The following is a 13,279-nucleotide window of genomic DNA, read 5'->3' on the forward strand; positions in this document are numbered from 1 at the left end:
TAAAACCAAATTATGATAAATGTACCATATTACGTATTGGATCACTAAAAAATACACATTTTACATTGCCATGTAGTTTACCAATTAAATGGTCTGACGGTGATGTGGACATACTCGGTATACAAATCCCAAAAGAAAGAAATGATCTCACTCCAATAAATTTTTATAGAAAGTTAGCAAAAATAGATAAGATCTTGCTACCATGGAAAGGAAAATACCTGTCTATTTGTGGGAAAATCACCCTGATTAACTCTTTAATCATATCACAGTTTACCTATTTGCTTATGGTTTTGCCTACACCTAGTGACCTGCTTTTTAAATTATATGAACAAAAAATATTCAATTTTATTTGGAACGGCAAGCCAGATAAAATTAAAAGGGCCTATTTATATAACGAATATGAATTCGGAGGGCAGAAATTATTAAATATTAAAGCATTAGACCTCTCACTAAAGGCATCAGTCATACAAAAGTTATACTTAAATCCAAACTGGTTCTCTAGTAGATTGGTACGAATGTCTCATCCTATGTTCAAGAAGGGCCTTTTTCCCTTTATTCAGATTACACCTGCTCACTTTCGGTTGCTTGAAAAGGAAATAATCTCCAAAATATCTTTATTTTTTAAACAAGCCTTAGAAAGTTGGTTGCAATTTCAGTTTAATCCACCTGAAAGGACGGAAGAAATAGTACAACAAATCTTGTGGTTAAATTCAAATATAGTAATTGATAAAAAAAACTGTATTTATCGAAGAAATGTTTAAAAAAGGTATAATTTTTGTGAATGATATCATAAATAGGACTGGTGGAGTAATGTCACACATGCAGCTAACACAGACATATGGAAATGTCTGCTCTACCCAAAATTACAACCAATTAATTGCAGCATTACCACAAAAATGGAAGAGGCAGGTGGAAGGGGATAAAAGTAAGGAACTTGTATGTCGGCCTTATATTAAAGAACATAAATGGTTAAAGAAAAGTGTGATAAATAAAAACATATACCAATTTCATTTAAGGACCAAAAAACTTACAGCTGTGCCATATAAATTGCAAAATAGTTGGGAAGAGATTTTCGATGTACCCATTCCATGGCACATGGTTTATGAATTGATACGCAAAACAACGCCGGATTCAAAACTTCGAATTTTTCAATTTAAATTATTGTACAAAATTCTTGCAACTAATAGAATGTTATATATATGGGGGATACAATCTTCCCAGCTCTGTAGATTCTGCTGTAAGGAGGCAGAGTCATTAGACCATTTATTTTGGTATTGTCCGCATGTAGCTCGTTTTTGGTCACAGGTCCAGGAATGGTTGAAGAATTGCAACATTTGCGTAGAACTAACGCTACAGATAGCAATACTGGGGGATTTGAAAAGCCATAGTCAATCAATCAATAATATAATAATTATTTTAGCAAAAATGTTTATTTTTAATTTACAATCCGTGGAAGCTATGAGAATAGGAAGATTCAAATCTTTTGTGAATCATCACAGCACAGTTGAAAAATATATGGCAAATAAAAATCCAAAATGGATGATGTTGGAAGATAGATGGGAAAGGTTGAGTGGAGCTGAAGGGTGGGACTAATAACAAGATAAACAATGTAGGGCATACGGGATCTGTGAAATGTGTATAGGTGCGGAGCTATTGTGAAATAGCACAGTTACAAGTGGAAATCAAACTGGATGGACAACAGAAATAGATGAAGGACTAAGAACAAACAAGAGAGAACTATTATAAAGTAGACTGTGTCTGTAAAATGTGTATAAGATGTATAAATTGAAGGTAAAAACAGAAATGTTTATCAGTTTACTTCAATTGGGGGATCGGTGGTAGGGTTTGCGGGGAATAATAATAAAGGTATACTCTTTAAAAAAAGTATGTATGTCTATGTAGGTATGTGTATGTATATATGTGTATATGTATGCATACGTGAATGGATATATATGTTTACCCCAAAAAATATGGGGGATTGGAAATGATGCAGACAATTACATTGGAAGCAACATTCTTTCCGCAATATTAAGCTGATCCACCCCCACCCCCCAAAAAAAAAAAAAAAAAAAAAGTCCGCCCCTGCTTGCGTGCAACTCTTTGAGGAAGGTTTACAGTTCCGTACATTACATTTCATGCACTATTGCCCTCTCGCACACAGTTGAAAGCACTGCCTCCTACACCTCTGATCCACTTACTGGCCTCTATAACCTTACACGACCTAGAGGGACCTAGACCACAGAGGAGAGTGGGTATAAAGGCTACTGACACACTAGTTTCAATACCAGCATATCCCCACTTATATAATCAGAGGCTAAGCAACCAAGAGAATTCCTCTGTGTTAAGTAGCTGACAATTTGGCCCTGACATTTTTTGGACATCTTTTCTTTTAGACCCTGAACGGTGAGTTTTGAGGGTTGAGAAAAGTTCACCAAGTTTATATACAGTGCCTTCAAAAAGTATTTATACCCCTTGACTTATTGCACATTTTGTTGTGTTACAGCCTGAATTCAAAATGGATTAAAAAAAATATAATTCTCACCCATCTACACATAATACCCCATAATGATAAAGTGAACGCATGTTTTTAGAAATGTTTGCAAATTTATTGAAAATTCAGTACAGAAATATTTCATTTACGTAGTATTCACACTCCTGTGTCACACCCTGATCTGTTTCACCTGTCTTTGTGATTGTCTCCACCCCCCTCCAGGTGTCGCTGTGTATTTATACCTGTGTATTTAAACTGCCTGTTGCCAGTTTGTCTTGTTTGTCAAGTCAGCCAGTGCTTTTGTTCTCAGCTCATGCTTTTCCCAGTCTCTCTTTTTCTCGTCCTCCTGGTTTTGATTCTTGCCTGTCCTGACTCTGAGTCCGCCTGCCTGACCACTCTGCCTGACCCTGCCTGCTGACCTGTACCTTTGCCCCACCTCTGGATTTTTGACCTCTGCCTACCCTGACCTTAAACCATTGTTTATTCGATGTGTCTGCATCTGAGTCTTACCTTCATACCTGTTATCCTGAGTCAATACATGTTAGAATCACCTTTGGCAGCGATGACAGCTGTTAGTCTCTAAGAGCTTTGCACATCTGGATTGTGCAACATTTGCACACTATTTTTAAATTCTTCAACCTCTTTCAAGTTGGTTGTTGATCATTGCTAGACAGCCATTTTCAATTCTTGGCATAGATTTTCAATCCGATTTAAGTCAAAACTGTAACTAGGCCAATCAGGAACATTCAATGTCGACTTGATAAGGAACTCCAGTGTATATTTGGACTTGTGTTTAAGGTTATTGTGATGTCTATTATATTTATTTTCATCCTAAAAAAACCCTAGTACTTCCTGATGACAAGCATACCCATAACATGATGCAGCCACCACCATGTTTGAAAATATTAAGAGTGGTAGTAAGTGATGTGTTGTGTTGGATTTTCCCCAAACATAATGCTTTGTATTTAGGACATAAAGTTCATTTCTTTGCCACATTTTTTGCACTTTAACTTTGTTTTATTTTTTAAAAGTGACCTTCTTTGTGAGGCATTGGAAAACCTCCCTATTCTTTGTGGTTGAGTCTGTGTTTGAAATTCACTGCTCGACGGAGGGATCTTACAGATAATTGTGTGTGGGGTACAGAGATGAGGCAGTCAATAAAAAATAATGTTAAAATACTATTATTGCGTAGTGAGTCCATGTAAATTACACTACAGTATATATACAAAAGTATGTGGACACGCCTTCAAATTAGTGGATTCGGCTATTTCAGCCACACCCGTAGCTGACCGGTGTATAACATCGAGCACACAGCCATGCATTCTCCATAGACAAACATTGGCAGTAGAATGGCCTTACTGAAGAGCTCAGTGACTTTCAACGTGGCATCGTCATAGGATGCCACCTTTCCAACAAGTCAGTTTGTCAAATTTCGGTCCTGCTAGAGCTTCCCTGGTCAACTGTAAGTGCTGTTATTGTGAAGTGGAAATGTCTAGGAGCAACATTGGCTCAGCCGTGAAGATCTAGGCCACACAAGCTCACAGAACGGGACCGCCGAATGGTGAAGCACGTAACGCGTAAAAATCGTCTGTACTCGTTTGCAAAACTCACTCCGAGTTCCAAATTGCCTCTGGAAGCAACGTCAGCACAATAACTGTTTGACAGGAGCTTCATGAAATGGGTTTCAATGGCCGAGCAGCGGCACACAAGGCTAAGAATCTGGGTTTGGTGGATGCCAGGAGAACGCTACCTGCCCCAATGCATAGTGCCAACTGTAAAGTTTGGTGGAGGAATAATGATCTGGGGCTGTTTTTCATGGTCCGGGCCACAGCATACAATGACATTCTAGACAAATATGTGCTACCAGCTTTGTGGCAACAGTTTGAGGAAGGCCCTTTCCTGTTTCAGCATGACAATGCCCACGTACACAGAGCACGTACACATACAGAAATGGTTTGTCGAGATAGGTTTGGAAGAACTTGACTGGCCTGCATAGAGCCCTGAAACCCGACTGCAAGCTAGGCGCCTAGTCGCCCAACATCAGTGCCCGACCTCACTAATGCTCTTGTGGCTGAATGGAAGCAAGTTCCCGCAGGAATGTTCCAACATCTAGTGCAGGGTTGTCCAACCCTGTTCCTGGAGAGCTACCATCCTGTAGGTTTTCACTCCAACCCTAATCTAGCACACCTGATTCTAATAATTAGCTGATTGATAAACTGAACCAGGTTAGTTACATACAGGAAGGTTGCTCTCCATGAACAGGGTTGGACACCCCTGATCTAGTGAAAAGCCTTCCCAGAAGAGTGGAGGCTGTTATAGCAGCAAAGGGGGGACCAACTCCATATTAATGCCCATGATTTTGGAATGAGATGTTCGACATGTAGGTGTCCACATACTTTTGTTGTTGTAGTGTATTGTGACATGTTAAGCATATTTTTACTCCTGAACTTATTTAGACATGCCGTAACAAAGAGGATGAATACTTATTGACTCAAGACATTTTCGATTTTCATTTTTATTAATTTAATAAAATATAAAAAAATGTCAAACATAATTCCACTTTGACATTATGGGGTATGTAGGCCAGTGACACAAAATCTCAGTTGAATCAATTTAAATTCAGGCTGTAACACAACAAAATGTGGAAAAAGTCAAGGGGTGTGAATAGTTTCTGAAGGCACTTTACTTCCTCAAAACAGACAGTAGTGAACCTTATTATACCATAGGCAGGAAAATTCAATTGGTCAACCAGTGGAGGCTTGTGGGAGGAGCTATAGGAGGACAGGCTCATTGTAATGGTTCGAATGGAAAAATGGAATGGTATCAAACTGATCAAACATATGGGAACCATGTTTGACTCCGTTCCATTGACAACATTCCAGCCATTACAATGAGCCCATTATCCTATAGCTGCACCCACCAACCTACACTGTGGTCAACATGCTATGCAAAAAACAACAAACCCCATGTGCAAAAATAGACTGAAGACACATGTATCCTATCCATTGTTTAGGGAAAGGAATGTGCCACTACCTCGCTCTACTGTACAACCAAAGATGATAAATTGAGGCGCAAACTGAAGTGAACTGCTTGCTGTCAATATTTTTTAAGAAATGTTCTCCCTCTGGTGTGTATTATCATCGGTGTAAATTAAACATGCCTTTTTGGGGGGGTTAGATTTTTTTTTGGGGGGGGGGTAACTATTTGACAATCATTTCATGCAACTGAAATAAAGTAGTTCCTGATTTACCATGGCAAATCTACTGTGGCAATTTACCCTACATGTTTTATGAATGGAAAACTCGTTGGTGTGGCCTACTCTTCTTTTTTTGTTTCCATTTATGTAATCGATTTAATTACAACTTGTCTTGAAAAGTAGTGTCACTTCTTATCAAGATCGCGGGGGGAAATATCCCTGCACTCTCCACATTTGAAATGTGTAACTAAATCAACCCAATTGTGATTGAGCAGAATCTATTATTTTTATTAAATGAAAATGTAGTCTAACAAGGTTATTTCAAATGGCACAAATATTATTTGGTCATTTAAGATGAAACGTTTGAATGAAGTGTAGACCTACTACTCCTATACTGGTATTTTACATTCATCAGCCTTACGGTTTCCGATCCACTGATTTCAACTGGGATGGGAATTGATAGCCTAAACTAGGAAAGTTGCAGCTGCCTTGTATCAGCGTGAGATCAGCCAAATCGCTGGTTTATGTATGTGGGTTTTGCGTTGCAAACAAGCTTATTTTATTTTAGAAAGCTGGTGCATGTAATCTCCCGTTTTAGTATCGTTTTAAGAAAGTCATCGCTAACACTTTCTGCCCAGTCTTTAAACGTGCGTAAGACACTCAGTCTCTCTCTCTGTTCTCGTAGTCTCACCTACACATCGCAGTGCCCTGTAGACGATACTAGAGACTTGTATGCAACTTCTGGGGCTATGTGCCCAACACAGAGACACACCCACAGCTCATTCCCCAGACATTTGTCTCGTGTTTATGAAACGTGAGGCACTTTGTACTTTTATGTTGATATTGGTTGATCACAATGTGTTCTGAGGTCTGATTGGGAGACTGACTTTAATTTCCTGTCTTCCTGTTTCCCTTCTCATCTGCATCCCCATGAGTTCCTGTGTGCATGTTTGTGTGTGTATGTACTTCTGAGAACGTGTATGTGAGTAAAAAACATTTTATTTCCCATAGGGCCTGTTATCATACCATTATTAGACGAGTAGAATGTGGCTTTAGAGGGAGCCTTATCGGAAAGCCTTTCGTGTTGCTGAACTGACAAATAAAAGTCAAACAGCCATTCAGAGTAAAATCCATTAATAATATTTGTTTTCAATCGCTCTGACGTTGTGGAGAGGACACTATGCAAACAGCTGTTTGGCTTTGTTTCATGTCCTCCACTGTATCTGGGAAACTAATATCTGCCAAGCCAACCAGGAAACATTCACAGCTGACATATGTACAATGCCCGACCACACAAATGTGCCTTTTCAACATGCAACAATATCAGAGATACTGTATATCCACAGAAGCCTGTGAACTCTACCAGAGCGACCCCGTCTTCCACAGAAAACTCATATTGAACTAGTCCGATATTTAATTGTTATAGATATGGCCGGTATACAAACACACATTTGATAACGCTAGTACACACTTAAAAAGGGTTCGTGGAGTATTCTTTGGTAAGGGTAATGGTGTTATGTGGAATCATAATGACTCAACGAACCCTTCAAGCCCTTCAATGGTTATTGTCCTCCATCCACACCTGAGAAGCTGGGACAGTTCTGACTGGTTGTGGTGACTGTGGCTAACTCTCCCATGACTAAACTACTAGACTAAATGGGGTTGTATGAGTGACAACCCCTCACTCCAGGTGGGAGCTGAGTGGTAATGTTTTCCCAGTGGACAGAATAAAGAGAAAGTAGAAAAGAGAGCTTTATATTGAGTTGAGAGGATTGTATGACAGAGATCAAGTCACTGAGAGATATGGTGTAAGATAATACTTTATCATACAGGGCATCAGAAAACTCTAACTAGTGAAAATTAAATAAAAACTGGAAAATATTGCACCTTTTTGACAATTCTTCCATGTGTCCGAACCCCCTGCAACCCCAATCCCCTCCCGTTGAATGTAGCGTTTTATATCACACATACAGTGGAGACAATTGAATTAAGTCACTAATAGAGACAGGGAGTTATCACTGTCTCCAAAAGCAGATTATCTGATGTGCTTATATACCTGGCCTGTGCATAAGGGCTGAACAAACCTTCACTCTAAAAGTTACTGGATTTAAATAGATTACTATTCAGTGTTGCAGACATCACTGTGTATGTGTGACATATTTCATCTGTCCTTCTGTGGTTTCTCTGCCTTTGTCATCCATTCTGATTGAGTTGGCAGATTAGGTTATATAACATTACACGATCAAAACATAGATAAGATAGATAAGCAGCAAAATAATTACAATCAAATCATATCAAATAATAACAAGAATTCCCTATTAGTTTTGAATAATATAATGACTAGCACATCCTTTAGCTATTATTAGCAGAACCCTATATTGGCACATCTCACCCTTTGACTGCACCAAGTGTAATTCTGTCTGACTACTGACATTACAAACGCTATGATCTTCAGTGTAGCATTAGAGACCTTTACAACAGACTGGTAAAGCTCCCTGTAATGATGCTGTCTCTGTTGGAGGACACCAGCTTTCAGTCGCTTGATTATGTTTGAGAATCCATGTTACATTCAGATGAAGGACATGATTAATTATTGACTCAGGAGATGACATTTCAGAGTTGTTACTTAGTTCACTGTTTCTTAGTTCCTGTATGTCAACATGCTGCCCAGACAAGGTCTGAAGATAATAAAAAAAGAGGGTAGTTCAAATACGATATTGAAGCCAATTGGCTGAGAATATCAGGCTTGAAATTATATTTATGACAGTCTGAATCGCTTACGGGAAACATTGTGGTTCTGTTTCAACTGACCAGCAGCCACTGTGCACAAACTCAACTGCTTCACCCTTCATTCATTCTTATTTTTTCTTCTTGGGTCTGAGAGGCAGTGCTCATTGGCTTTGATGTCATTTGGTAATGCATTCCCGATTTAACAAGGTTCTGGCTGACAGTTTGATTGAACAAAAAGGCCAAGGCTTAACTTCCTGAGAAGTGGATGAGATTATGTTGTAATTGGGACCAATTTGGATAGAGGCACAGAGGAAAGGCAACTTACACGCGACACTTACCTCGAGTCCCTTTCTATGCTGAAGTGAGTAGCACAGCCAATGAGGTTGACTTTTTAGGGAAGATCAAAGTACTAATTATTCTGCTGCTGTTGGGAGTGGTTTGATTGTCTCCCCTTCATCACAGTTCCTGATAAGTTTTAGTGATTCAAATGAATAATTCACCTAATTCACATTTTTTAAATGTTCCATCATACCTCTTCCGAAACATTTTCAATAAATTGATGCAATTTACAGGAACTTTCGGAATTGGATACAGCCGATGATTCAAATTACTACCCTAGAGTATCCCAAATCTCCGGGTGGTCTGTTTTTACATATTTTATATGTATTTTTTTATTATATATTTTTCATATTCCCCATGGAAAGCTTTCAAAAGTTGCACAGTCATTTTATGTAAACGTGTGTGTGTGTGTGTGTGTGTGTGTGTGTGTGTGTGTGTGTGTGTGTGTGTGTGTGTGTGTGTGTGTGTGTGTGTGTGTGTGTGTGTGTTAGCACATGCATGTGTGCTTGCATATGTCTTGTATGTTTGAAATATACTATAAGGTCTAGTCTATATCTGCGGAGCCTGTGCCTGTCTCTGAGCAGGAGTGACTTTGTTCTGTCTCTGTGGGTGGTTGGTGGGTTATAGGCACTGGGCCAGGCTTCTTTTCTTCACAGCTCCCTCAGTGGCTAAGTGCCTTTCCACGTTCTGACATGATGGGACATTACGATGGTCTAAATGAGAGGGGACAGTTATTAAATGTCTGTCACACCTGTTTTAGGCAGCAGCCTGCGATGGCCTTCTCTCTTGTCCTCACCCAGCCTTATTTACAGGAGAGGCAGCTGGACCATGGGTAGAGGGGGATCTCTCTCTCTCTCTGTCTCTCTCTCTCTGTCTCTCTCTCTCCATCTCTCTCTCTCACACTCTCTCTCTTTGTCTCTCTCTCTCTGTCTCTCTATCTCTCTCTCTCTGTCTCTCTCTCTCACTCTCTCTGTCTCTCTCACTCTCTCTGTCTCCCTCACTCTCTATCTCTGTCTCTCTCACTCTCTCTCTCTCTCCTTCTCTCTCTCTCTGTCTCTCTCTCATGTTGTTTCATACTCATTTTCTGTCATATATTATATATTGCTCTCTCCTTTGCTTGATATACAACATTCAATTTCTTGCTCACGACAGTTTTTTTGATCGTCTCTCTCCCTCTCTCCTCTCTCTGACACACACATTGCGCACGTGCACACACACACATACACACACACACAGGGTCATCAACCAGGGAACAGTGGGGACATTGAGGGTGGGTATTGTGTTGGGTATTATGTTGGCTAAACACCCCAGAGCACGTCACACAGTTCCCCTGACATGAATCTATGTGAAAACATGTAGATATTAAGATGGCTGGAGCCAGGTCTGGTCTATAATGACATGGGTGACATGTGGACCTCAGTAGGGAAGATAGGGCTCTTGGATGTGAGAAATATGCTCTTGATTCAACCATGATGAATAATTATAATGGATTGCATAAACAGTATAGTGCACAGTGACTAAACACTTTGGTCTCACAACCATCAGTGTCATGCTACTCTCTGAAACTAAAGAGGGTTCTGGGAAGAGTCTTCTTCAGACAGACAGCTCTCCCAACAAATTGCGAGGATTGCTAAGGCAGGGCTTAAAATGTGGGTGGGAGTTGTTCTCATGTTTAGCTAGGGCAACAAGCAGATACGGCAGTGACGTCCCCGTTGTGGCGCATCCCATTTCCAAATTGTCCTCCATGTCCCAACTCACGCCGGAACTTCTACAGACATGTATGCAGGAAAATTGGTACATTGTGGGATGAAACCCGTCTGTCTAGAGAGACTATTGTCATGCTACACATTGAAATGTTTTTCATCTGAAGGTCTGCTGAGATTTGTCTGACTTCACTCCCACACAACAATTTCTCTGTTACTTAATCAAAGAAAAAGTGACTCACTAGAGTCTCATACAGTGAAAGCTGTAAAACTTCAGAGCAGAACAGTACCTATATTCTCCAAAGGTTGCGACAGATATTCGCAGTGACAATTCTCTCTCCTCTTAGCCCAGTGTACAGATGGAGTGGTGTGAAGAGGATCCCCACAAGCGCTGTGTGTGTGTCTCAGTCAGAGCCTAGTAGAACAGAGGTGTTCTCTGAACAACAGGAGGACTCCAGAGCATCTTATCACAACAGAGTTTTTCTCCTCCTAGCCTGTTTCCATTCATTGTTTCACTGCACATCGCTTAATTAGCAGTTGTTACAATAACACACGCACTGCACAGTGTGCATTAGCATAGCTATGGTAATTCTATGACGTGAATGTGAGGACGGCTATTGTGATGATTTTAGCCCTTTGCTGCCCTAATCCTCACTCAGTTCTACCTGTTTGCTAGGTGCAATTCCACGACAGGTTGGACCAAAGATATTTATGATGTTTTGGATCTTCCTGAAATAAAACCATATGAAGGCCCTTTGGGGGAAGGATGTTTCGAATACCTTTTGAAGTCTAAATACTAAATTATTCATGAGAAGAAATTGATTAAAATTGGGAAATTTGTGACACTACAACGATGAATCTTTAGATGCTACAAAGTCAGTCTTGGTGTCATTTGAAATATGAGTAGTGTTTAGGTTAAGAATAGCTAAATGTCTTTACATGCATTTATCCAAAACATTATACATATCTCTGGTATGTAAATGAAAATTCAACATATACTATATATACAAATTTATGTGGACACCCTTTCGAATGAATGGATTCGGATATTTCAGCTACACCCATTACTGACAGTTGTATAAAATCGAGCACACAGCCATGCAATCTCTAGAGACAAACATTGGCAGTAGAATGGCCTTACTGAAAAGCTCAGTGACTTTCAACATGGCACTGTCATAGGATGCCACCTTTCCAAAACAGCTTGAGCTGCCCCTGTCAACTGTAAGTGCTGTTATTATGAAGTGTAAATGTCTAGGAGCAACAACGGCTCAGCCGCGAAGTGGTAGGCCACTCAAGCTCACAGAATGGGACCACCGAGTGCAGAATCTTATAGCGCGTAAAAATCGTCTGTCCTCGGTTGCAACATTCACTACCGAGTTCCAAACTGCCTCTGGAAGCAACTTCAGCACAAGAACTGTTTGTCGGGAGCTTCATGAAATGGGTTTCCATGGCCAAGTAGCCACACACAAGCCTAAGATCACCATAGACTCTGGAACAATGGAAACGCATTCTCTGGAGTACTGAATCACGCTTCTCCATCAGGCAGTCCGACAGATGAATCTGGGTTTGGCGGATGCCAGGAGAACGCTACTTGCCCCAATGCACAGTGTCAACTGTAAAGTTTGGTGGAGGAGGAATAATGGTCTGGGATATTTTTTCATGGTTCGGGCTAGGCCCCTTAGTTCTAGTGAAGGGAAATCTTAACGCTAAAGCATACAATGATATTCTAGACAATTCTGTGCTTCCAACTTTGTGGCAGCAGTTTTGGGGAAGGTCCTTTCCTGTTTCAGCATGACAATGCTCCGGTGCACAAAGTGAGATCCATACAGAAATGGTTTGTCGAGATCGGGTTGGAAGAACTTGACTGGCCTGCACAGAGGCCCCGACCTCAACCCCATCGAACACCGACTGCGAGCCAGGCCTAACCGCCCAACATCAGTGCCCGACCTCACTAATGCTCTTGTGGCTGAATGGATGCAAGTCCCCGCAACAATGTTCCAACATCTAGTGGAAAGCCTTCCCAGAAGAGTAGAGGCTGTTATAACAGCAAAGGGGGGACCAACTCAACATTAATGCCCATGATTTTGGAATGAAATGTTTGAGCAGGTGTCCACATGTAGTGTATATTTATCCAAAGACCCATCTATTCTGAACTATAGATTCATAGAGTTATATTTGGATGGTGTATGAGGGCGGCAGCAGGTCTCCACAGTGGAGTCTGTCTGGCAACACAACCACGTGCCACCCTCCAGGTAGCCAGGTGCAGTACTCCAGGTAGCCAGGTGCAGTAGCTCTGGCCCCTTCCCCTGATTAACACTACTCATCAAAGAAACATTCCTGCCAGGTATGTACTCTCTGAAGCACCACTTGTCTTGCCATGTAAGTACTAATCAAGCAGCCGGAGTCTGAGAGCAGCAGATGAAGATTGATGTCATTAGTTGCTGAGGGGACACTCCTTGGATCAGCTTGACACACTGCCACTCATTGATATAAACTGTGATCGGGAGGATTATGACCTTTTGTTAGTGTTCGCATAACTTCCTCATCGTGTTCCCATGAGCTGACAGCTTGACAGGCCCAAGAGGGATAGGGACACATGTGACTTGTGAAATAATAGACCACTTCCTCTTTGACTAAACCACTTCCTATACTTGTATTGCTGATACATGTCACTCTGGACAGAGTTCATGCTGACCCCCAGCAACAGCTCTGGCACGCGCCTTTGTAATGGAATCCAGTGGGGAATCCTGACGTCACTGACAGCTGACCACAAGACCCATGACGGACAAGCCCCCGCAAAGACAACTTCAACAACCAACC

The sequence above is a fragment of the Salvelinus fontinalis genome, chromosome 4 (assembly GCF_029448725.1).
Source record: "Salvelinus fontinalis isolate EN_2023a chromosome 4, ASM2944872v1, whole genome shotgun sequence".
NCBI lineage: Eukaryota > Metazoa > Chordata > Actinopteri > Salmoniformes > Salmonidae > Salvelinus > Salvelinus fontinalis.